Genomic DNA, 27500 nt, shown 5'->3' with positions numbered 1-27500 from the left:
TGTATTCTCTGTGTGCATTTTCCTTCTCTTAAATGCTTCTAAATGTTACCTGCATTGCTTCTAGTCATGTGAACTGTTGCTTCCCGCACTGAAAGGCTCAATGGCTAGGATGGTGTGCTGCTGCTGGTGGTGTTCTGTCACACGTACAGGGAGGGCGGACTGACTGTGCCTGCCTGTGTTACCCTGAAGGCTGGGAGGGCAAGAGTCACCTGGGTACCGAGGCAGGAAGTGGTGGTTTTGCTGTGTACGTTGAGTTTGTACACCTGTAGACAACGTGCCATGCGTGATGCAGGTTAGGAAGGTTATTACAGACAAAGACAGCTGCCGAGTGTGACTGGACAGCTGCGCATCAGGCAACACGTGCAGACAGTTCACCAGGATTTGGCTGAGTCAAATTGATAAAGCTAAGGAGAATTGCAATATTGATGCTGAGACGATGAAAAATGTTGCCATGAATGAGGAAACTGTAGTCTGGAATAAAGAGATTGCATATATATATATATATATATATATATATATATATATATATATATATATATATATATATATATATATATATATATATATATATATATTATCAGTCGGAGGAAGAGGAGTACGTTTACATCACTCCACCATCACCATCCTCTCACGAAAACTAGTAGGTAAAATATAAAGTGCAGTTTGTTTTAGACTGAATATTGGTGTGTAAGGCACAATGGAACCATTCCAGATATGCCCATACATAGTATGTTATGATTCTATTTAGTTTTGATGAATGTAGGGGTGGTAGAGTTCAAAGTTTGCCGCACGCGCGGAAATCCCGGATATGGCGCCGGCGCGCGTTTTGACTGCCCATGCCGAAGAGGTTAAGGGGCTCGTAGTAGTGGTGGTGGTGGTTGTGGCTGTGGTTGTGGTGGTGGTTATAAGAACATAAGAAACGAGGAGACTGCAAGAGGCCAAGTGATGGCCTACACAAGGCAGCTCCTCTATCCAACCATTGGAGCAATCCAACGCCTACCCATCCCATCTATCCTCCCAATCCATGCTCTCATCTAGCCCTTTTTTTAAACTATCTAATGTTTCAGCACTAACCACATGTCTACTTAACCTGTTCCAGTTATTAACCACCCTATATATACATAACAACCTCTACCAGTTATATTAAACCTTCTAACACTATAACTAAAGACAGAGACAGACAGAGACATATTAAATTATTTTAAGACAGACAGACAGACTGACAAAAAAGACAATTTTAACAACAACCTCTACGAGTTATAATATTAATCACTACAACACTATAACAACAACAACAACAACAACATGGCGGTTGTACATATCTGATTAATTAATACCAGAACAAGAGGCAGTGGTATTGTATTTAGTGGTGTGTGTGTGTGTGTGTGTGTGTGTGTGATGTCATGGGGAGATTTGAGACAATAATAAGAATGCCCTATATATAAGACTAATATAATAATAGGAATAATAAGAATAATAATATTTTTTCACGGTCAACCGTTGGAAGCTCAAACCACCCCTATCCCATCCTCCCTTATCTCTCCCCTATCTCCTCCCCTCCCCTATCTCTCCCCTACCTCCTCCTCTCCCCTTAACTCCCCTCACCCCCCTCCCACCCTCCCTGCCTCGCCTTCTTTTCATTGTCAAGGTCAAATCTGACAGTTTTACCCCCACTACCAACCCGCCCCCCTCCGTCCCTGTCTCACTCATTTCAAAACTCACACACACACACATATACACACACACACACACACACACACACACACACACACACACACACACACACACACGTATCATTACGTAGATACCGTAGGTAAGATCGATACCATATGGTAGATTAAAATTAGGTCAGAATCGGATGCCATCGCCTTGCAGGCAGACTTAGATAGAATGAATGAATGGACGGATAGATGGCAAATGCAATTTAATATCAATAAATGCAAAGTGCTTAGCGTAGGTAGAGGAAACCCACACAATAGGTACACATTAAACAACCAAACTCTGGTAGGTACAGGGTACGAGAAAGATTTAGGAGTTATAATTAACTCTGAACTCCGTCTAGGGAAACAATGCATAGAAGCCAGAAACAAGGCAAATAGGGTACTAGGATTCATTTTTAGGAGTGTTAAAAGTAGAAGGCCGGAAGTAATATTAAAGTTATACTTGCCGCTGGTCAGACCTCATCTAGACTACGCTGTGCAGTTCTGGTCCCCACATTACAGGAAAGATTATAGGTCTATTAGAATCAGTACAGAGGAGAATGACTAAAAGGATACAGGGGATGAGGAGTATTCCTTACGAGGCGAGGTTGAAGCTGTTAAATTTACATTCTCTAGAGAGACGTAGGTTGAGAGGGGACCTGATAGAAGTCTTTAGGTGGTATAAGGGTTATAACAAGGGAGATGTAAGCAAAATTCTTAGGATCAGCAACCAGGGTAGAACAAGAAATAACGGGTTCAGGCTTGAAAAATTTAGGTTTAGGAAGGAGATAGGAAAAAATTGGTTCTCAAATAGAGTGGTAGATGAGTGGAACGGTCTCAGTAATCATGTAGTTAGTGCTAGGACACTAGAGAGCTTTAAGAGAAAATTAGACAAGTTTATGGATGGGGATAACAGATGGAAATAGGTAGGTGTGTTTCATACAGGGACTGCCACCTGTAAGCCTGGTCGCTTCTTGCAGCTTCCCTTATTTCTTATGTTCTTATGTTCTTATGAGAGTAAAGCGTTAGTGTGCAAGTATGTCCTGCGTGTATAGGAAGGAAGGTCTCTCTCCAGTTTTCCCCTCTCCATCTCCTTTGTAACCCCCCTCCTTTTCTTAATAGAATTTGAATTTGAATTTGAAGGTCTCTCTCGACACATACACATCGCACAACAAAATACTTATAAAATAACAACGTGGTCTGCTCACAATCTTTAAGCTACTACTTTCCTTCAACTTCCTTTCTTTTACTTCTGTCCAAACTCTTCAATATTCTCAGTCTTTCTACAAGCAAAGAAAAAAAAAGGTGCTCTCTCTCTCTCTCTCTCTCTCTCTCTCTCTCTCTCTCTCTCTCTCTCTCTCTCTCTCTCTCTCTCTCTCTCTCTCTACTGTGCAACATCCCAGCGCAGTGAAGGGAGACGAGCATCCATCACCACAGGCACGTATCGCTTAAAATAAATAAATAAATAAATAAATTATCCTTCACTCGTTTCCTTCCCCCAAACGTGCCCAGTCTTTGAACGTGCCTTTTCGCCCTTTTGTCTTTACCCTACACCGCCGCCTGTCGCTCCTGCTGTCTGTCGCGTCCTAATTAAGCAACTTTCCCATTTGTTCCCTTCAAGTTAAAGACGTTTTCAACCATTTCCCTCTTCTCTCTCTCTCTCTCTCTCTCTCTCTCTCTCTCTCTCTCTCTCTCTCTCTCTCTCTCTCTCTCTCTCTCTCTCTCTCTCTCTCTCTGTCGTCTCACTTGCGTCGGGAATTAAGTAATGAGCAAGTGACTTTCTTCCCGCATGAATGTAAGTCATATTCTCCTGAGGGTGACGTGAGGCCACTAGCGGAGGTGACTTGACTAGTTAGCGACGCCCCTTCTTAATACGCATGTACACTCCGCCCGCCGCTCCGATGCTCGTGCTCTGTGGGCGGCGGTGGCGGTGACGGTAGGTTCGAATAATGTTTCTCAAATATTTTCTGCTCCCTCTCTGCTTCAGTGTGTTGCAGTGAACATAAGAACATAAGAAATAAGGGAAGCTGCAAGAAGCGACCTGGCTTACACGTGGCAGTCCCTGTATGAAACACACCTACCTATTTCCATCTGTTATCCCCATCCATAAACTTGTCTAATCTTCTCTTAAAGCTCTCTAGTGTCCTAGCACGTGGCACTCATCCAACACAGAAACATGACTGCTGGTGAATTTGTCAGCTTGTCAAGGCGTCAGCATTAGTCTGGCAATAGTGGGGGGTCGGGGAGGATTGGTTTAGGCGTGGCACCACTGTCTTATTCTCTCTCTCTCTCTCTCTCTCTCTCTCTCTCTCTCTCTCTCTCTCTCTCTCTCTCTCTCTCTCTCTTTCCGTATATCATTTTCATCTGTATTCTTTCTTATTTCCCTCTCTCTCTCTCTCTCTCTCTCTCTCTCTCTCTCTCTCTCTCTCTCTCTCTCTCTCTCTCTCTCTCTCTCTCTCTCTCTCCGTATATCATTTTCATCTGTATTCTTTCTTATTTCCCTTCTCTCTCTCTCTCTCTCTCTCTCTCTCTCTCTCTCTCTCTCTCTCTCTCTCTCTCTCTCTCTCTCTCTCTCTCTCTCTCTCTCTCTCTCTCTCTCTCTCTCTCTCTCTCTCTCTCTCTCCGTATACCATTTTCATCTGTATTCTTTCTTATTTCCTCTCTCTCTCTCTCTCTCTCTCTCTCTCTCTCTCTCTCTCTCTCTCTCTCTCTCTCTCTCTCTCTCTCTCTCCGTATATCATTTTCATCTGTATTCTTTCTTATTTCCTCTCTCTCTCTCTCTCTCTCTCTCTCTCTCTCTCTCTCTCTCTCTCTCTCTCTCTCTCTCTCTCTCTCTTTCCGTATATCATTTTCATCTGTATTCTTTCTTATTTCCCTCTCTCTCTCTCTCTCTCTCTCTCTCTCTCTCTCTCTCTCTCTCTCTCTCTCTCTCTCTCTCTCTCTCTCTCTCCACAAGTCTCAGTAGGGAATCGTGTCCATCATATTTCTTCCCTCTTCTTAACTTTGCCAGTGGTGTTTCGCTGATCCATACACGTGTTTTCGCGCCCCACAGCCTCCCTTCGCTCGCCTCACGCTCGGCCGCCGCCCCACGCTGCCCACGGGCGTCGCAAAATGGGTGTGAATTATCTTTAATCTTCCCCTTGTGTCTACTCTTCTACGCGCTAAATAGCGGGAAGCTTTGGTGATATTTTACCACTGTGTTCGAGTTGTTGTGTCTGACTTTGGCTTCGGATTAATGTTTTATATATTTATTTTCTAGTTTAGTTTGTCTTGTGTCATATTTATTCGTTTTGCTTTGTTTATGAGAGTTTATTTATTGTTTTTTCTTGTAGTCTTGATTGATTGATTTATTTTTTTATTTTGTTTAAATTTGTTGTATTTGATGCAGGGTTTGAAACATGTCTTGCTCTGTTGTGGCGTTCGAGTTGGTGATTTTCACTTCTTAAAGAGTAATGGAAAAAAATGATAAATAAACAGTAGAAATTAAACAACAACAAAAAAAAACTCAATATTTTATACATTCATTCATAAACATTTCGAGTTGGTGATGTGACATTGGCTTCGAGTAATTGATTTGTAATTTTTTCGTGGTTTTCGTTGATGTTTGTGTGTTTTCTTTGTCCGCGGGTATTTTGTTTAATTTTGAATGTGGTTTGTGTGTTTAGATAAGCTGGGTTTTTTTTGTTTGTTTTTATTTAGTTAGTGATTTATTTTGGTGAAAGGTTTCGAACACTCGGCTCAGAAAGTATGTTTCTTTATTTATCTTTTGTTTGCTTAAGTATTCGTGATTCCTGAATGTTGTTTACGAATGGATATATCAGAAAAAAATATTAGTGTTTATTTTTTATGTATTGTTTTGATTTGAAGTTTTAAAAATGTTTATGAATGAATGTATAAAATATTGAGTTTTTTTTTGTTGTTGTTTAATTTCTACTGTTTATTTATCATTTTTTTTCCATTACTCTTTAAGAAGTGAAAATCACCAACTCGAACGCCACAACAGAGCAAGACATGTTTCAAACCCTGCATCAAATACAACAAATTTAAACAAAATAAAAAAATAAATCAATCAATCAAGACTACAAGAAAAAACAATAAATAAACTCTCATAAACAAAGCAAAACGAATAAATATGACACAAGACAAACTAAACTAGAAAATAAATATATAAAACATTAATCCGAAGCCAAAGTCAGACACAACAACTCGAACACAGTGGTAAAATATCACCAAAGCTTCCCGCTATTTAGCGCGTAGAAGAGTAGACACAAGGGGAAGATTAAAGATAATTCACACCCATTTTGCGACGCCCGTGGGCAGCGTGGGGCGGCGGCCGAGCGTGAGGCGAGCGAAGGGAGGCTGTGGGGCGCGAAAACACGTGTATGGATCAGCGAAACACCACTGGCAAAGTTAAGAAGAGGGAAGAAATATGATGGACACGATTCCCTACTGAGACTTGTGGAGAGAGAGAGAGAGAGAGAGAGAGAGAGAGAGAGAGAGAGAGAGAGAGAGAGAGAGAGAGAGAGAGAGAGAGAGAGAGAGAGAAGGAAATAAGAAAGAATACAGATGAAAATGATATACGGAAAGAGAGAGAGAGAGAGAGAGAGAGAGAGAGAGAGAGAGAGAGAGAGAGAGAGAGAGAGAGAGAGAGAGAGAGAGAGAAGGGAAATAAGAAAGAATACAGATGAAAATGATATACGGAGAGAGAGAGAGAGAGAGAGAGAGAGAGAGAGAGAGAGAGAGAGAGAGAGAGAGAGAGAGAGAGAGAGAGAGAGAAGGGAAATAAGAAAGAATACAGATGAAAATGATATACGGAGAGAGAGAGAGAGAGAGAGAGAGAGAGAGAGAGAGAGAGAGAGAGAGAGAGAGAGAGAAGGGAAATAGAGAAAGAGATACAGATGAAAATGGTATACGGAGAGAGAGAGAGAGAGAGAGAGAGAGAGAGAGAGAGAAGGGAAATAAGAAAGAATACAGATGAAAATGATATACGGAGAGAGAGAGAGAGAGAGAGAGAGAGAGAGAGAGAGAGAGAGAGAGAGAGAGAGAGAGAGAGAGAGAGAGAGAGAGAGAGAGAAGGGAAATAAGAAAGAATACAGATGAAAATGATATACGGAAAGAGAGAGAGAGAGAGAGAGAGAGAGATGAGAGAGAGAGAGAGAGAGAGAGAGAGAGGAGAGAGAGAGAGAGAGAATAAGACAGTGGTGCCACGCCTAAACCAATCCTCCCCGACCCCCCCACTATTGCCAGACTAATGCTGACGCCTTGACAAGCTGACAAATTCACCAGCAGTCATGTTTCTGTGTTGGATGAGTGCCACGTGCTAGGACACTAGAGAGCTTTAGGCCCTGTTTACACGAGGCGCTTTCCAACGCGCGTTAGCAAACGCGGCGTTAGAAACTACCGCTCACACGAGGCGCTTTCAAACGCGGCGTTAACGCGACGCTTGTGTTTGTGCGTGCATATGTGTGTGCCAAACAATGCACTGAATGCAGAGAGCAACAGACAGGTTCAACCAGGATGGATCTAGAAGAGGTAGCATGTGCTTGGATCTTGCATCGCCGTTTGAAGCGGCGCAAGCGGCGAGAAAGAAGATACTGGGTTCATCCAATTTTACAAGACAGACTTACCCATGGCATGTATACAACCATGTACCCGAGTTTAAGAGAACATGAAGACAAGTTTTTCAACTATTTTAGAATGTCAGTGAAATCATTCGATGAGCTGCTAATGTCAGGGGAAAGGGGAGAAAGCCATGTTGCTGCTCAGATGTAGTATACAAGTTGAAATAGTTAAAAAAATAAATAATAAAGTTATTCTGTTAACTTACCCATAGCTTGTTTCTCCTTAACCTCTCCTGAACTACAGAAGATATCTGCAATCTCTTCCCAGCATTTTTTTTTTTCAAATTCCTATCTTTATAGTACGGGGACTGCATATCCCATAAGGCTGGACGTTTTTCTATTTCATTAATGAGAAGGTCAGTGTCTATTGCCTCAAGCCTTTGCTCCGCCATGACTGCCAGTGATGGGACTGAAGAGCTGTGTGCGTGTCACATGATAAAAAAATTCCTCCACGTGGAGTAACCCAGGGGTTGCCATAGTAACGCACATTCTCTTTCCTCATTGGTAGCAGCCCAGCCAATAAGAGAGCGCGCTGCTTTCAAAACGCGGCGTTTACCGCTGTGTGTAACCGTTCCCATATGCTTCAATGTATCTCGAGCCGCTCGCCAAACGCGCGTTAGCAAGGGACCCAGACGTTAACGCGGCGTCAGGCAAAACGCCGCGTCACGTGTGACCGGTTCCTATAGACTACCATTGACTTTGCTAACGCCGCGTTTGCTAACGCGCGTTGGAAACGCCTCGTATAAACAGGGCCTTAAGAGAAGATTAGACATGTTTATGGATGGGGATAACAGATGGAAATAGGTAGGTGTGTTTCATACAGGGACTGCCACGTGTAAGCCAGGTCGCTTCTTGCAGCTTCCCTTATTTCTTATGTTCTTATGTTCTTATGTTCACTGCAACACACTGAAGCAGAGAGGGAGCAGAAAATATTTGAGAAACATTATTCGAACCTACCGTCACCGCCACCGCCGCCCACAGAGCACGAGCATCGGAGCGGCGGGCGGAGTGTACATGCGTATTAAGAAGGGGCGTCGCTAACTAGTCAAGTCACCTCCGCTAGTGGCCTCACGTCACCCTCAGGAGAATATGACTTACATTCATGCGGGAAGAAAGTCACTTGCTCATTACTTAATTCCCGACGCAAGTGAGACGACAGAGAGAGAGAGAGAGAGAGAGAGAGAGAGAGAGAGAGAGAGAGAGAGAGAGAGAGAGAGAGAGAGAGAGAGAGAGAGAGAGAGAGAGAGAGAGATGGATGAAAATAAGATCATTGTTAAGGTCCTTTGAAATAATTTATGAATCGTTCTCTGTGGCTATCAAGAGTATGTCATGACCTGCTGTCTTGCGCGTTTCCAGTGATGTGTTTTGTTATCAGTCGTGTCAGCAGGTGTACCTGACCTGACCTAACCTATCACTGCCGGTAGAAGCAAGTGGAAATGTTTGCCACACTTTTTAATTCATTCTTCATTCCATCTGTTATAATGAACACACACACATACATTAATTAAAACACCATGTTTTGCTTCTTTCTCTCCTTTCTTCCTTTTTTTCATTTTTATTTATTTTTCATTTATTTCTGTCTATTTATTTATCTACTACTACTATTACGACAACAACTTCTACTACTATAGCTACTACTACTACTACTACTACTACTACTACTACTATTACTACTACTACTACTACTACTACTACCACTACTACTACTACTTCTACTACTTCTATTGCTGCTATTACTTCTATTCTACTGCTACTACTACTACTACTACTACTACTACTACTACTACTACTACTACTCATTTATTTCTGTCTATTTATTTATCTACTACTACTATTACAACAACAACTTCTACTACTATAGCTACTACTACTACTACTACTACTACTACTACTACTACTACCACTACTACTACTACTTCTACTACTTCTATTGCTGCTATTACTTCTATTCTACTGCTACTACTACTACTACTACTACTACTACTACTCAAAGGAGACCATGTAGCCAGCTGTCATTCATTATATACTGACACAACATGCTCTCCTTAACAGGTGATCTTGGAACCTCAGGGAAAACAACATGCAGCAAGTGAGTTGGAATGGCTAGAACCAGAGGATGGGGGTGTGCGTCCAGGGAGTTGAGGAGTGCCACTGCTTCAACTGATGTGTGGGGCCTTGAGGCAGAGGGTCCACCAGGTGTGTGTGTGTGTGTGTGTGTGTGTGTGAGAATGTTTCCCTACTTGTGGTGAATGGTAAGGAAAAAGAGTGTGTGGTGGTGTGTGGTGTGGCCTTGCTTGTGGCAGATGCATTGGGGAGTGTGTGGTGGTGTGTGGTGCATTACCCTCACTTCTGGTTGATGCCCTGCAGAGGAAATATAATCAGCATAGCATTTATTGTTGTGTGTGTGTGTGTGTGTGTGTGTGTGTGTGTGTGTGTGTGCGCGCGCGAGCGCGTGCATGTGCGTGTGCTTGCGTGAGTGCGTGTGCGTGCTTGGGCGTGAAAGTACGTGTGCGTGGGCGTGAGAGTCTAGTGATCTAGGTGGAAGCCGCCAGGAATGTGAGAAGAGAAAACCGACAGGTAACCGTCAGCAGTTGCAAGTCCTTTAATCTCTTAACTCGCCAGAGATAGAGAAGAGAAAACCGACAGGTAACCGTCAGCAGTTGCAAGTCCTTTAATCTCTTAACTCTTTTGTTCACCAGCTAAGGTTGTATTTATAGCCACTTGTTAGACTGGTTAAACTCTCTCTACTTTATTTAACAAAAACATGAACATGTACACAAGAAATACTGAACATAAAAAATGATTTACATAAAGATATGAACAAAGAGAGTGAGTGTGTGTGTGTATGTCTGTGTGAAGAAAGGAGTAATATGATGTATAGAAAAGACGTGTAACGTATGTGTCGAAAAGCGTGCACAGAATGTGTATGTATAAAAAATGAGGAAGAAGAGATGAAAGACGAAAAATCTGTGCAGTAGAAAGAGAACGGGAGGCTGAAAACATATAAGAGAAAACGGAGTGCTTGGAGCGGTGACTTGTGTTTACATATTACTGGTTCTGAGAAGCGCGTAAGCTTTAGTGTACCCTGAATATGAGAGAAAATGGGATGTTTCTATGGCTGACTAGATTATTTGCTACATAACTTCCCCCGAGTGAGGAGGCACGACGAACGATACGTGCTGTTTAGCTGTGGCGCGTGGTGCTGAAGGCGTGGCCGGCGATGTCGGGTCGTGAGGTGCCGTCGGGGTGTGCAGGATGTAGGCGGGCTTGACTCGGTCTATGGCTATGACGTCAGAAGAGCCGTTTCTGTTGATGGTGATGTTTTTCCTCGTCCTGCGGAGGACCTCGAAGGGGCCTTCGTAGGGGCGCTGTAGTGGTTTACGGACAGCGTCAACCCTGACGAAGACGTGTGTGCAGTCTTCGAGATCCTGGCTGACGAAGGTCTTGGCGGGGTGCGTGCGAGGTTGCACCGGCTGCAGGCTTCTCATCGACTCCTTAAGACTGCTGGCGAAGTCTTGGACGCTGCAGGGGCCGGCGTCGGGTGAGCTGGTAAGGAGCCCGCCAGGGAGTCGAAGAGTGGTGCCGTATACGAGCTCGGCAGAAGAGTGGTGAAGGTCCTGCTTGAGGGACGTCCGGATGCCGAGGAGGACGAGGGGTAAGGTGGCGTTCCACTTCTCGCGTTGGTCGCTGGAAGCCATCAGTGACGACTTCAGCTGGCGGTGGAAACGTTCCACTGTAGCGTTGGCCTGAGGATGGTAGCTGGCAGTCCTGTATCGTCGAATGCCGAGTAGTGTCATCAGTTTGTTCCAGACACTGGACTCAAACTGGCCGCCGCGGTCAGAAGTGAGGCTGACAGGAACACCGAAGCGTGAGATCCACGTGCTGATAAAGGCACGTGCAACGGTGTCAGTGGAGATGTCAGTCAGCGGTGCAGCTTCTGGCCAGCGAGTGAAGCGGTCGACACAGGTGAGGATGTAGCGGCAGCCGTCGGAGTGAGGAAGAGGGCCAACGAGGTCGATATGGACGTGTTCGAAGCGTGTGGAGACTGGCGTGAAGGTGGCTGTAGGGGAGCGTGTGTGTCGCGTCACCTTGGAGGCCTGACAGGTGGTGCACCTACGTGTCCAGTCTCTCACGTCCTTGTTGATGGCGGTCCAGATGAATCGGGACGTCATCATGTGTTGTGAAGCTCTGATGCCAGGATGTGAGAGGTCGTGCAGCTGACGGAAGAGTGGATACCTGTGCCGTTGAGGCAGGTATGGTCTGACGGTGTTGGTCGAGACGTCAGCGTAGATGTGCACTTGAGTGCCTGGTAGCTGTACTCTCTTCATCTGTAGTGCGGCGTTTTCTTTCAGTTGCTGCAGCTCGGCGTCAGCGGCCTGATCGGCAGCAATGGCGGCGTAATCGATGAGAGAGGTAGATGTGGCACAGATGTTGCGTGACAGGGCATCGGCTGGGGCGTTATCTTCACCTTTCACGTAACGGAGGTCCGTGGTGAACTGAGAGATGAAGTCTACGTGGCGCAGTTGACGTGGTGAGTAGGATGACTTGTTCTTGATGAAGGTGCTCGTCAGCGGCTTGTGGTCAGTGTAGATATGAAACTGACGTCCTTCGACAAAGTACTGGAAGTGCTTCAATGCCTTGTAGATGGCGAGGAGCTCTTTGTCGAAGGCGCTGTACTTCTTCTCGGCAGTGTTGAGTTTCTTGGAGAAGAAGGCGACGGGTTTCCAGGCACCGTCGATGTGCTGCTGTAGCACTGCTCCAACTCCGGTGTCGGAGGCGTCCGTGGCGATGGAAGTAGGGGCGTCTGGGGCAGGGAAACTGAGCGCTGTGGATGTGAGCGCCTTCCGGGCAGTGAGGAAAGCGTCCTCAGCTGCGGGCGTCCAGGCAAGGGTGACGGACTGGCCTCGTTTGGCTGGCTTCACTAAGGCGTAGAGAGGCTGGAGGAGGAGCGCGCATCGGGGAATGAACCTGTGGTAATAGTTCAGCATCCCGAGGAACTGCTTCAACTGGCGCTGAGTTGTGGGCTTCGGGAAATTCTGGATGGCAGTACAGCGACTTGCAGTTGGGGTGAAGCCTGAGGAGGACACAGTGTGGCTGAGGAAGTCGACTGAAGGCACGCCGAACACGGACTTGTCGGCGTTGACCTGGATGCCGTAGTCCTTCAGACGAGTGAAGACTTGCTCGAGGTGTTGGCGATGAGCAGCGTCGTCTGGGCTGGCAACAAGAATGTCATCGACGTAAGTGAAGCAGAACTGCAGTCCTCGCAAAACTTCGTCCATGAAGCGCTGGAATGTTTGAGCAGCGTTCTTGAGACCGAAGGGCATCCTAGTGTATTCATATAGTCCGAAGGGCGTGATTATGGCCGTCTTCGGGATGTCCTCGGGGTTGATGGGGATCTGATGGAAGGCCTTTACGAGGTCGATCCTGGAGAAAATCGTAGAGCCGTGCAGTTGTGAGGAAAACTCCTGAATGTTAGGCACTGGATACCTGTCCATCTCGGTGCGGGAGTTTAGGGCTCTGTAGTCCCCGCAAGGGCGTATGTTACCGTTTTTCTTGGGGACGACGTGAAGCGCAGACGACCAGTTGCTGGAGCTTGGGCGGATGATGCCTTGCTGCATCAGAGACTCAAACTCGGCCCTGACCTGTTTGTAGCGTTCTGGTGCTAAGCGACGAGCCTTGGCGAAAACAGGTGGTCCGGTGGTCTCTATGTAGTGCAGGACGTGATGTTTCACTGGCTGCGTGGCTGAGTATGGCTGTGTTAGTGTTGGGAAACCCTTGAGGATGGCGGCGAAGGGGTTATCTCGGCAGACTGCGGAGATTCCGGTGCTCTCGCCAGGTGCCGTTCGGCCACGGGTCCGCAGGGAAGTGAGACGATCCAGCAGCGTGCCGTGCTTCAAGTCGACTAGGAGGTCGTGGTGGCGTAGGAAATCGGCGCCTAGGATGGGTTGGGTCACAGCTGCCACGTAAAAGGTCCAGTCGAAGGAGCGGCGGAGGTTGAGTTCGAGGTGTAGTGTCTGCCGCGCGTACACAGGGATTTTCGAGGCGTTGGCTGCATAGAGGTGCGTGGTTACAGGCAACCTCTTCTGGCTGTCTGTGGCAGGCAGGACACTGACCTCAGCGCCGGTGTCGACGAGGAACTTAATTCCGGTGCGTCGGTCGTAGACGTGAAGTAGCTGTGACTTGGGCTGGCGGATCGTACGCGCCGTGAACGTCCGCCCGTTTAGTTTGACGCCGGGGTGGTGTTGTAAGTGCAGGGTTGGGTGCACTTAATGGCCTCGCTACCGAACCTGCTGTGGTAGTAGCAGACGCCCGGGGTGCGTGTAGTGCTACGCGACCGAGAGCGGTAGCGAGGGCGTCGAGGTGACGGTGGGCGGCGACGCTGGCGGGTATTTAGCTGTTCCTGCATCGCGCTGACCTGCAGGGCCAGCTGCGACACAATGTGGGTGAGTTGCTGGACGTCTGCTGTGTTAGTGACAGTGGCGACTGAAGACGGTGGCGTTGCCGACGGAACTGTCGACATATAGTCGTCAGCCAGCTGCGCGAGGTCTGGCGCAAGGCGTTTGAGGACGGCTTGCCTGAGGTCGTCGTAGGGATTGTCCGAAGAGGGGGCTTTCGCGATGGCGTCAGAGACTTGCAAGAGGACCTCGGGTGGCAGGAGAGTGCAGGCGTGAGTGAACTGTTTCAAGGCCTCAGTGATGTTGTTTGCCTTGAAGTTCAGCTCCAAGATGGTAAACCACATGTTGGGGTCGTGGCTGTTGAAGGCTGGAGCCCTGAAGGGGGGAGCTGGGGAGGCGGTGTCCGGTGGAGCCATGGCCGTTTCTTGTTGCTGGCGTGCGATGGGGCCTGGTGGCTTGTTATGCGAGTCGTGGAGCAGGGTGTAGTGACGCCTGTCGGCGAGGCGCGGGCTCCTCCGGCGCCAGGTGCCAGTGAGAGGTGGCAAGGGACGCCTGCTGGGCGCCACTGTGCAGTGCTGAGGGTGTGACAGCGATGGTCCTAGGCACGTACTTTACCACACTCGCACTTACGGCTTGGAACGCACTGCCGTGAACGAAGTGTGTAGTCTGTGTGTGTGTGTGTGTGAGTGCGTGTATGTGTAGGTGTTGGTGTCTGGCACACGGGGGTTGGTACGCGCTGATGCACACTAGGGAGTTTTCTAGGGGCAGGGGTTAACACACACAGGGGGAGGGTGGACGACGGGGGAGAGGGGAGGGACGGTCGGGAGCACTAACACTTTGGTGGGGGAACGTTGCAGGGAACGCCGCCCTGTTGTCGAGCGGAAGACGGGAGTACCGGTGCAGGGGGCGCCGCCCTGTTGTAGAGAAGCGAAATCAGGGCCAGTGGGGTCACGGCCGGGTGGCGGTGACCGTGCGTGGTGAGCCGGAGAGGTGTTGCTGCTGCTGTGGTGGTGATGGAGGCTGGGCAGCAGGTGTGGCAGGGGTGGCAGGTGACCAGGCAGCAGGTGGAGTTGGCGCGGTGGGTCACGGTAGCGGGAGAGGGAGTGACCTGGTGGCGGTGGTGAGGCGGCAGGTGAGCGTGGCCTCAGTGGCCTGGGTGGCTGGCGAGGCGTGGTGAGTCACAGCTGCGAGAGAGGGTGGCTGGTGACTGGCGAGGCAGCGGCGGTGACCACGGTTGCTGGGCTGGGTGACGGTGTGTGTGTGTCACGTGGCGGCTGGCCGGGCTGGGTGGCGTCGGTGGGTCACGGCTGGGCCAGGCTGGGTGGCGGTTTGGCCGTGGTGGTCCGTGTCAGGCGGGGGCTGACCTGGGCGAGGTACCTATAGCTGTGGCGACGCTATAGTGCTAAAGAACCTGGGACACAGCATTGGTGGAGCTGGCCACTACGGTCTAACTCCGAGTCACCATTTCTAGTGATCTAGGTGGAAGCCGCCAGGAATGTGAGAAGAGAAAACCGACAGGTAACCGTCAGCAGTTGCAAGTCCTTTAATCTCTTAACTCGCCAGAGATAGAGAAGAGAAAACCGACAGGTAACCGTCAGCAGTTGCAAGTCCTTTAATCTCTTAACTCTTTTGTTCACCAGCTAAGGTTGTATTTATAGCCACTTGTTAGACTGGTTAAACTCTCTCTACTTTATTTAACAAAAACATGAACATGTACACAAGAAATACTGAACATAAAAAATGATTTACATAAAGATATGAACAAAGAGAGTGAGTGTGTGTGTGTATGTCTGTGTGAAGAAAGGAGTAATATGATGTATAGAAAAGACGTGTAACGTATGTGTCGAAAAGCGTGCACAGAATGTGTATGTATAAAAAATGAGGAAGAAGAGATGAAAGACGAAAAATCTGTGCAGTAGAAAGAGAACGGGAGGCTGAAAACATATAAGAGAAAACGGAGTGCTTGGAGCGGTGACTTGTGTTTACATATTACTGGTTCTGAGAAGCGCGTAAGCTTTAGTGTACCCTGAATATGAGAGAAAATGGGATGTTTCTATGGCTGACTAGATTATTTGCTACATCGTCACTTCAACCTTCCAAGCTGCTTAAAAATAATGTATATAATTCACAAAAATTGTAATCTCTTCAACACCCATACCTGCTCTGTTTTAAAGGGCTCTACTTGAGTTTACGAGTGTTTTTAAGAACATAAGAACATAAGAAATAAGGGAAGCTGCAAGAAGCGACCAGGCTTACACGTGGCAGTCCCTGTATGAAACACACCTACCTATTTCCATCTGTTATCCCCATCCATAAACTTGTCTAATCTTCTCTTAAAGCTCTCTAGTGTCCTAGCACTAACTACATGATTACTGAGTCCGTTCCACTCATCTACCACTCTATTTGAGAACCAATTTTTTCCTATCTCCTTCCTAAACCTAAATTTTTCAAGCTTGAACCCGTTATTTCTTGTTCTACCCTGGTTGCTGATCCTAAGAATTTTGCTTATTGCTCCCTTGTTATAACCCTTATACCACTTAAAGACTTCTATCAGGTCCCCTCTTAACCTACGTCTCTCTAAAGAATGTAAATGTAACAGCTTCAACCTCGCCTCGTAAGGAATATTCCTCATCCCCTGTATCCTTTTAGTCATTCTCCTCTGTACTGATTCTAATAGACCTATATCTTTCCTGTAATGTGGGGACCAGAACTGCACAGCGTAGTCTAGATGAGGTCTGACCAGCGCCAAGTATAACTTTAATATTACTTCCGGCCTTCTACTTTTAACACTCCTAAAAATGAATTCTAGTGCCCTATTTGCCTTGTTTCTGGCTTCTATGCATTGTTTCCCTAGACGGAGTTCAGAGCTAACTATAACTCCTAAATCTTTCTCGTACCCTGTACCTACCAAAGTTTGGTTGTCTAATGTGTACCTATTGTATGGGTTTCCTCTACCTACGCTAAGCACTTTACATTTATTGATATTAAATTGCATTTGCCATCTATCCGTCCATTCATTCATTCTATCTAAGTCTGCCTGCAAGGCGATGGCATCCGATTCTGACCTAATTAATCTACCTATCTTTGTGTCATCCGCAAATTTACTAACATCACTACTAATTCCACTATCCAAGTCATTGATATACATAAGAAATAACAATGGCCCTAATACTGATCCCTGTGGCACCCCACTAATTACATGACCCCACTCGGATTTCGAGCCGTTTATTATCACTCTCTGTCGCCTGTTACCAAGCCATGACCCTATCCAGCCTAACACCTTCCCATCTATCCCGTGTGCCCTAACCTTTCTCAGGAGGCTTTGATGGGGTACCTTGTCAAATGCTTTACTAAAGTCCAGATATAAGATATCATAACTATCACCATTATCTACTGCCTCGTACACCTTACTGTAAAAACTTAACAAGTTTGTCAGGCAAGACTTCCCCTTCGTGAAGCCATGCTGTGACTGATTTATCAAGTTATGTTTGTCTAAATGTTCCCTAATGTTCCTCGCTATTATTGACTCTAACATTTTACCTACAACTGAAGTTAAGCTGACAGGTCTATAATTAGACGCTAAAGTTTTGGGTGTGTTTAAGGCTCCATTGGCAGACACACAACATTTCCACTGTATTTGTAGAGGAATCAATAAAAATACAATATTTCCTACATTATACGTACTCGTACATAAAGGTGTCTCTCTCTCTCTGTGTGTGTATGTGTGTGTGTGTGTGTGTGTGTGTGTGTGTGTGTGTGTGTTGAGGGAGACGTCATTTTTTATTTATTTTTTTCGTTATATATATGTTGTCATAGATTAAGCTTGTGTAATTTACATAATATCAACGCCAATAAATAACTGAAGTCGATTCATATAGCAGTAAATGTTAACACTATCGTAAAAATATTATAAGTTTTTAATAGTTAGATCAATTCAGTTTTTCTTTAGTTGGCGTTAAAATATCACGTTTTCTCTAATACTCCAATTTCCTAGATGGCCGCCGCCCACGCCTTGGAAATCATGGGGTCGAAAGTCTTGTAAATATACATGTTAATAGCGACCATATTGTCCTTATCTATATAGTGTTTTTGTTTTTTCCTTTTTTCTTGAACTTCTTGCACTAAAAACTGATAATTAATAGTACAAAACACCACGAAATAATAGATAAAATAGAAGAGACGCTTGCATTATCCTGAAAACTGTTTAAAATAGTATTGGAAGATTAATTTAATAATTTTTTTTAAGTTTGAGTTAAATTTTTTTTTTTTTGTTTTCTCTAATGCAAGACAGCCGCCGTTTTCTTTTATTTCCCTTAATTACAAACAGCAGGGTCGAAAATTCTACAAATTCCATAAGTCATTATGCTATTATTATTATTTTGTTGAAATTATTTTTGTTTCCCACAAATGCTCCACTTATATTACTAATGTATCTGTATGTATGTATGTATGTGTGTATGTGTGCGTATGTATATCTGTATGTATGTATGTATGCGTGCGTATGTACGTGTATGTACATGTATGTGTATATGTATGTATATATGCTTAAATGTATATGTAAATAAGTGTATGTGTGTATGTGTGTGTATATGTATACTTGTGTGTGTGTGTGTGTGTGTGTGTGTGTGTGTGTGTGTGTGTGTGTGTGTGCATGTAATTAACGTTATTTTATTTATTTATTTTTTTTTTTTTTTTTATTTATTTATTTTTTTTTTTTTGTGTGTGTGTGTGTGATAATGTATGTTTTTGAAAAGGATGATTGACATGAAAGCGTGAGTGCTCTCTGTGTGACAATGGCTCAATTCAAACAAGTCTGCACGAGCTGCGGCTCAACACAATTTGATACAAAATGAAAATGTTACAGTAATTCTTGTATTAATGTTATAAAGCAATAAACATTACTTACACACACACACACACACACACACAAATTATAAAGAGATTATTTAAAATTGTTCATTTAAAACCCAAAGGAGTAAAAAAAATCGAGTGATTATTTTGTGGAAAGGAAAAAAAATGTCAGAAAATGAAGATTAAAGTATATTGGAAAGAAATAGACTAAAATACGTTATTGCTAAGAAAAATAATGTACTTAACGATTTTTCTATTTATTTTCATTAGTGTAATAGAAAATTCCTTAATAATTTCCACCTACTTGAATTATTCTTATCAAAACTGTGTAACGCAAAATCGTGACTATTTATTAGGTAGACCATGTAATGAGTGAAGAAATACGCCATGCCGTCAGTAAAAGCACAGGCCACCGTGACGACCTCGCACCAGTCAAGATAAGAAGACTGGGAAGTGGGAAGGCCATGACGCAACACCCTGCTGCCCTTCCACTGCGGTATGCAACAATTCACAACACTAAAACAACGTACGTTCCCCTCATCACCATCTGCAGGAAACAAAAGGCATAGAAAGGAATAGATTTTGCAATTTAGAAGAAAATATGTCTCGGAGTGGTTAGTGATTAAAAGATGTGTCAAATAACAGTGAAAGGGTTACAGACACTCAGAAGGCGCAGTCCAGGGAGGTGGAAGGTGAGAAAGTCTGACCACTCCTCCTCCTCCTTAAAAGAACATGAGAACTTAAGAAAATAAGGAAAGTTGTAAGAAGCCATCAGGTCTACACGTGGCGGTCCCTGTACGAAACACACCTCCCTATTTCCACCTATCGTCCCCATCCAGTCTAACCCTTCAAACTACCGCCTTATTGCTGACAGGCCAGTTCCAGAGTCACCCTTTTTCCTCTTGCTAGCTAACCAACAAAAGTGCTTTAGCCGTCATCAGGTTCCACAATCAACTTTGCACACTGCTTGTCGTTTTGGGGAGTACCGAAAATTTGAACTGGTAAGGCAAAAGAGTCAATTCCACAGTCTTTTCGTAAGCTATCAACCAAACACGCTTCCTAAGTTGGTAAGCTCCCGAACAAATAAGAGGAGTGTTTCGTTTGAATAGCTTACGAAGAGACTAAAACTGACCCGGTATATTCACTCGTGGTCTCGTCTGTCCTCGTCATATATAGAGAGAGTCACGGCATGTCCATTTAAGCAAATCCTGACCCCGCTTCTTGATGGTGATAGTGCACTGAAGAAGTAAGTTGACATACGCAGGGCACAGTAAGCGTGGAGCCAGTGATACACGGACAATTAGGAAAGCAGAATGTCAACGAAAGGATGGTAAAACAAGACAGTGCTCACAGATTCATTAGAGTTGGAGAGAAGAGAGAAGTGTTGCTCGGGTGACCTGGAATAGACAAAAATGATGATGCGTATAGGATGTTTGGAAGACATTTGTACTGCAGTATTACCGGAAATAGATTATGATGGTGGTGGTGGTGGTGGTGGTGGTGATGAAGAGGAGGAGGAGGTTGTGGTGATTGTGATGAGAAAGATGGAGATTATGATAATGGTGATAATGATGGTGAGGAGGAGGAGATGAGAGAGAGAGGAGGAGGAGGACGAGGACGAGAAAGAGGAGGAAGAGTAGGAGGAAGAGGAGGAGATGAGAGAGAGAGGAGGAGGAGGACGAGGACGAGAAAGAGGAGGAAGAGTAGGAGGAAGAGGAGGAGATGAACAAATTTCTAATGATGAGGAGGCGGAAGAGGAAGAGAATATGTTGATGATGAAGAGGAGGAAAAGAAAAACGAGGAGAAAAAAGAGGAGGAAGAAGAGGAGGAAAAAAGAACGGGGAGGAAGAAGAAGAGGAGGAAGAAGAAAAGAAAGATGAGGAGAATGATGATGATTACGATGACAATGACTGCAACACAGCTCCACAAATCGCAGTGGTGGTGGTGGCACTGAGTGTTTACCCACCCAAACAATAAACAAATACATAAATATAAATAGATAGAAAATAAATAAAAGATAAAGAAAAATCATACGAATAGAAATTATGCTCTCTCTCTCTCTCTCTCTCTCTCTCTCTCTCTCTCTCTCTCTCTCTCTCTCTCTCTCTCTGACACACACGCACACACACACACACACATCTAGGATTAATGTTCCGTGTGGAGTCTGGCAACGTAACGCTTCAATGTATGACTCGAGTCAGCGCGGGTTAGTCTCACGTGACAATAAAGGCCATTGAATATAAGTACGTCCCCTGGAGAGTTTATATTACACCTCATCTTTAATTCACGTATCCTCCTACACACTAAAGAATGCTATAGATATTTCCCGCACTGTAAGACCGTGGACATTTGGCTTAGCTGCATGAACAATACTCCAAACAACGAACCTTCGAACTGAGACACTGAATCTGTAACTCTCAGCCGCCTTAGTCCTGCTCGCCTCGCCACTGCCGCGTGGTTACGTCAAGACAGCGGGCGGCCGCGTACTAGTTTCCTTAGTACTTGTGCTTCCGTGTCAATACCGTGTGCTGTAAACTGCTGAACGAACTGAGATACTCATTCAGTTTTGGTCGCCTCTCCATTATCTCGTGGTGACGTAAAGGTGACGGCCCGTGTGTTAGTTTCCCCGGTAATTGTGCCTCCGTAACATTACTGTGTGCCGTGGTCGTGAGAACTGCGAGGCGGTGGTGTAGACTGTGCCGTGGAGAGCCGCGGGGTGTTGGAATCGCCTGTCAGTCACCTTGAAGGCGTCATATTCCCTCCCTGCTCTTCCCCGTGTCTTCCTGTCTATGTTGGTAATGTACTAGTCACTATTTTGTGTGCATGTGTTTTGTTTATTTATTATTTGTGCATAGAGGAACTGAAAGGTTAACAGCCTGGCGTGTTTTTGGTCAACCCATATTTTGCGTATTTGTTCAGTCATTTGCTTGTTACTTGGGCATAGAGGAAGTAAGGAAGGTAATAAGCTGCAGTGTTTCTGATCACCTTATGTTCTGCGTATCTGTTCAGTCGTTGTTTATTATTTGTGCATTGAGAAGCTAGTAGGAAACAGGATGCAGCGTCTCCAATCACCACGTATTACTGTAATTAATCTATGTCATGTCTGCTTAAGAGCTTAGCTCAGCAGACTAATGCCTCAACAATACCTGTACATAACTGTTCATTGTATATACTGGTGATATGGCAATAAACTAAACTAAACTAAAAAAAAAAACTTGTCAACTCTTCTCTTGGCCTCAACATTTCAATTGGTCTCCTTGTTCCTTGATGTTGTTGTTGTTGTTGTTTTATCTGCGCACAGAGGAACCACTAGGCTACAGCGTCTCAGATTACTCATAATCTTCCCCTTTCTTTCCCTGCCCATCACAATCTTAGCTTATTTCTTAGCAATTGAGGTTTTCCATGTTGGTATTATCGTTAGTTCAGTGATGCTACGGATGTTTTCAAGCCACACTTTTGACGATTTGCTCAGATGAAGTGTGTTTTATTAATCACTGGGCGTTTGAAGTTTTTCATGTCCTAACAACCACTGTTCTTATATATATATATATATATATATATATATATATATATATATATATATATATATATATATATATATATATATATATATATATATATATATATATATATATATATATATATAGCTAAATGGTCGTATGTTTTTAATCTGATAGCCTCTTGGAGTTTGCATTATTTTCTTGTGTTCTGGTGTGTGTGTGTGTGTGTGTGTGTTATTACGTAGGTGAGTAACAAGATGACAAATACCGCTAGATTCCTTACAGGCTCTTAAGACCTTACTTAAAACAAGCGAAGCTACAAAAATTGATCAGACTTAACGTGGCACTCAATGTACAAACGAATGAACCAAACCTACATATTATTATTTCCACCTATCCCCACTCATGAATATTCCCAATACTGTAAAGTTCCCTATTGACTGTGCACTGCCAACTGCTGAGTGTCTACCATTGAGTGGCGGGGGAAGCAAGGCGAGGGAGGGGCAGAGCTTGGGTAGCGTGGCTCAGGCAATGCAGTGAGCCCCGCAGATCCCACTTGAGCGAGGCAAAGGACGCCTCTCTTGTCTCGCTTGCTGATGGAAGATCCGCTCTCATTCCTGTCCTGACCTGAGGGATTATAACACATAAATGCCCTGCATCAATTCAGCGCTCTCCCAGAGCAGAGAGAGAGAGAGAGAGAGAATTTTCTGAAAAGACGAGAGATTTGAAGAATTTGATAAAGTAGACAGAGATGCCGAGAGACAGGGAGAGAAATGGACAAATCAACAAAGAATAATCAAATGTAATTATACATTAAAAAAAAAAAGTCCCTTCACTAAACATCAACCCTAATCTAATTACTCACTCACTCACTCAATCACTCACTCACTCACTCACTCACTCACTCACTCATTCGATCGCTTAACATGGAGAGGGGAACAATCTAACCTAACCACACTTTCGATCGCCTAGCACACACACACACACACACACAGAGCACCAAGCCAAGCGAAGCCAGACGAAGGCAAGCGGAGCCACTTCAATCATTCAGGCTGGAAGAAAACGAGCTCTCGAGTAAATAAATCTAGCGACCCAGCTGAAGCCTGCCTTAACCTAATCTATTCTAATCTAACTTTACATTACTTTACTTTTGCCTTGCCTTGCCTTGCCTTGCCTTGCCTTGCCTTTATTAAACCTACCTTACGTAACCTAACCTAACCTAACCTTACCTATCCTATATTATCCTATCCTATTCTTTTATATCCAACCCTTACCTGACTTAACATTTCCTAACCTAACCTGACTTGACCTAAACTAACCTGACCTGACCTGACCTTACCTGACCTTACCCAACGTAACCTTACCTGCCACCTCTCTCTCTCTCTCTCTCTCTCTCTCTACACGTGTCTTCCTTTCATCTCTAATGCAATCTCTTGTTTCTAGATACGAAAGGAAGCAACTTTTTCAACTTTTATTTCTTCAGAGTGGAATTCATTACAAAAACTCGATTACTTTTTGTCCCTTTCAACTTGTTAATTTACCTGTTGACTGGTTGAGTGGCTGGCTGGCTGGCTGACTGACTGACTGAATGAATGAATGATTGGCTGACTGATTAACTAATATAAGAGAGAGAGAGAGGGAAAGAGAGAGAGAGAGAGAGAGAGAGAGAGAGAGAGAGAGAGAGAGAGAGAGAGAGAGAGAGAGAGAGAGAGAGAGAGAGAGAGAGAGAGACGAAGGAAGCTGTTTAAAGTCTGAAGAGAACACTTGTAGAAGGAAGAGGGTCGAGGGGAAGACAGAATTATTAGCGAGACAGCAAACAGTGGCAGCAGGAGAGGAGAATGTGATGGAGAGAAACACCGTCACTCGCACGTTCACTCCGCCAACCCCTAACTTGTCAATCAACAGAAGGAAATTTCGATGTGCACTGTGCATGGCAACGTGGTCCTGACGAAGAAGGAATGAGGCGCACTTTATTTTTTAGGTTAACGGCAGTTGTACAAGTAAAGTCACCCCTTTCTCTCATTAGAGTTTCTTCTTCCTTTTCTGTTCCGCTGCTCTCGTCTCTTCCCACTTACTCTCTCCTCCCTCATTTCAGGCCTGCCCAGTCAAGATACAGCTCCTAATGAAAGGAGAGGAGAGGAAAGAACTTCTCCTCTCCTCTCCTCTCCTCGTCTCTTTTCTTCTCTTTTCTTTTCTTCTCTTTACTCTTTTCTCTTTACTTTCTTCTTCTATTTACACTTTTCTTCTCTTTACTCTCTTCTCCTCTCCTCTCCTCTCCTCTCCTCCCCTCCCCTCTCCTCTCTCTCTCTCTCTCTCTCTCTCTCTCTCTCTCTCTCTCTCTCTCTCTCTCTCTCTCTCTCTCTCTCTCTCTCTCTCTCTCTCTCTCTCACGCGCGCGCGCGCGCGCGTGCCCTCTCTTTTCTCCGTCAGTATTAATTTTTTTTTTTATCTTATATATTTTTCTTCTTTACTTAGGTTCTTTTCCCTACTTCTCTTCCACTCTGTTCAGGCTTTTTTTTTTTACTGTGATATTTTAGTTTGCATGACAATCTCAAGTCCCAGTGTGTGAGTCAGTGCACATAATATCTCTTGCCTTACCAACATGCCGCCTTCTCCTACACAAGCAACATCCAGTACGTGTGTTAGATAACTTACTCTTTCAACAACTTTTCATAGGTACAGTCAGTCATTGTTGATGTTGAGAACACTAGTGAGGAAGGACACTGTGACAAACAGGAGGCAGGAGGTGAAGGGAACAAGGCATGAGAAGAAAGACTTTTATTTATGCTCTTCTTCTGTAATCCTCTGAGGAAGCCATTAAGAAATTACTAGTCAGGAATAAAGCTGTCATTTCCTGACCTGGGTTGCCTTTACCACTCACATCTTCATCCAGAACACTGTTAAAAATTACTTCCATGGACACAGGAAAGAGAGAAGAGGTAGTTAGTATTGTCATTCCTACGAAATTACTAGTCAGGAATAAAGCTGTCATTTCCTGAGCTGTGTTGCCTTCACCACCTACGTCTCCATTCAGAACACTGTGAAGCATTGCTTCCATGGACACAGGAAGTAGAGAATAGGAAGTTAATATTTATTCATTCTACAGTGAAAAAAATATATGAAACATACATCAGTGTTACTACTACTACTACTACTACTACTACTACTACTACTACTACTACTACTACTACTACCACCACCACTACCCACCACTACCACCAATACCCCAGTAACACTTGTAATACAAACCCCCAACAAACAACAACTCTCTTCACTACACTACATCAAAAACCCACAACACACAACACACAGTGGAGATAATCAAGTCTCCCAGGGTACAGCTTAGCCAATACTCACCCCTTGAATTTAATCCCTGATGGTCGGAAGCTTCGCCCATCGCCACGCGCCTCGCCCTTCATAAAACTGGGAATGGTGACAAAAAGACCGATAACTAGAGAGGGCAGGGATTACCGTCATTAATGCTACTGGGCTGGAAACAATAGGGAGGGCGGTATCTTGACTGTTGGCAAGGTGGTTAATTTGATGGTGAAAGATTGGATTAGGTGGGAGAGAGCAGACCGTGGCCTGTTTGTTTACGAGTAGTCGGGTGAAAGAGACTGGCTAACTATTGAGTGTGGTTAAGTAGAGTGAACAGAGGAGACTAGCTGGGTGGAGGAGAGTACAGCTAGTAAATTAGTTGGGATAGGAAAGACATTATCCATTGAAGTGGAAGAGAGGAGAAATACTAGGTACCTAATTAAAAAAAAAAAATGCCTGTTAAAAAGGTGAGACAAAGGAGACATTACCTCGTTACATGGAACATAAGAGAAAGTAGTTAGTTAGGATAGAAGAGACAGTGAGTGGGTAGTTAGATGGGATACAGGAGGGTGGTCAGTTGATTAGATGGGATAAAGGAGAACATGGCTCTTTAATATTTTGGACAGTTACTTGTGAATTAAGTGGAACGAAAGAAACAATGGCTAGATAATTAATTGGGATAGAGGAGAACGTATTTGGGTAGTTATGTGGAATAAGTTAGACCGTGGTGTGTTGTTAGCAGAAGTGTTACATGAGGAAGAAAGAAAAGAGTAGGAAGAGAAGTTAAAAGTATAAAGGGATAGTGTGGAAAGAAGGAAAGAATAAGTAGGAGAAAGAGGAGGAAAAATATATAAAAAGTAAACAAACCTCTAACAATTAGCAGAAATATTATATGAGAAGAGATAAAAACATATGAAGAGAAGCTCACAGAATGGCAGAGTAGCGCATGATGGAGAAAAAAAATATATAATTAGGAAGAGAAGGAAGAGAAGAAGAACAAAAATACATAAAAAAAGAATAAATGAATAAATAAAAGCTCCGGCAAGGCACACTGGATGCAGCTGGACAAATTCACGGAACTGCAACAGAATCCACAGCAACATTGCAACCATTATTTACCTTCCCTTTATGCCCACGTGGGAATGTATTGAAGCTGAGACGATGCAAAGGAAAAAGGAAAGTAGTATTCCATATGTAGATTGATTCCACAAGTTGTGGTGCGCGAGTGTTCATTCCTGGCTGGCCATGAGGCGACCAGCGCTGAGAGAGGAGTCTTTATTGAACCTCCTTGGCGAGAAGCGACCGAGGTACAAAAGAGAGGGCGGTGAAGGACACGTGTTTGTGTACGTTTCCAGCAACACCGTGGAGGTTCATTTATAATGTGATGCCATAAGAGGGTTTAGAGTTTGTAGGATGTTGGATTTTACGATGTTTATGTTTGTTTTTATTTTATCATCTGTGTGAAGGTAGTGACACGTGTGCTTGTATGTTAACAGTAATGATGCTTCTGTTTCATTATAAACTGGATGACACACCAGGAGTTAAAGTTCATAAGATAGAGGATTTTACTTTTTTTTTTTTTTAATCATCTGTGTGAAGTAGTGAGACAGTAACACGTGTTCTTGTATGCTAGCAGTGATAACGCATCTGTTTCATTATAAATTGGATGACACACCAGGATTTAAAGTTCATAAGATAGAGGATTTTACTTTTTTTTTTTTTTTTATCATCTGTGTGAAGTAGTGTGGCAGTAACACGTGTTCTTGTATGCTAGTAGTGATAACGCATCTGTTTCATTACAAGCTGGATGACACAAGAGGATTTAAAGTTTATAAGATGGAAAATTTTTGCGTTTCATTGCCAAGGAATTAAAAATCATCTGAGTGTATCCAAGGACACGTTGTCTGATACGCTTTCACAAATAACGCATCCGTTTCCTTACAGTCTGGAGAACACAAATGTTAGTGTTCATAAGAAATGTTTATATAATCAAGTAGTTCAAGATCATTTTTTTTTTTTTTTTTTGTTCTGTAAGAGGGGCTCTGGTGAAGAGCAACAAAGGGAGAAACAAAGGCCCATTCATGTGCCAATCCCTAAAGAAAATTATTAAAAATAT

The 27500-nt window shown here is 44.2% G+C and overlaps 1 long non-coding RNA gene across 1 annotated transcript in view; it reads left to right on the top strand.

Annotated features, from left to right (window-relative positions):
• The first annotated feature begins 20953 nt into the window (after positions 1-20953).
• The window catches only part of LOC135113931 (uncharacterized), a 63973-nt gene continuing 57426 nt past the window's right edge, over positions 20954-27500 (top strand). The window contains exon 1 of the long non-coding RNA XR_010275129.1: positions 20954-21362. This is a non-coding gene — a long non-coding RNA (uncharacterized LOC135113931). The remainder of the gene's footprint in view (positions 21363-27500) is intronic.

The sequence above is a fragment of the Scylla paramamosain genome, chromosome 26 (genome assembly GCF_035594125.1).
Source record: "Scylla paramamosain isolate STU-SP2022 chromosome 26, ASM3559412v1, whole genome shotgun sequence".
NCBI classification, from domain to species: domain Eukaryota; kingdom Metazoa; phylum Arthropoda; class Malacostraca; order Decapoda; family Portunidae; genus Scylla; species Scylla paramamosain.
The sequence above is the reverse complement of the archived record's forward strand: the minus strand, read 5'-3'. Positions and strand labels throughout refer to the sequence as shown.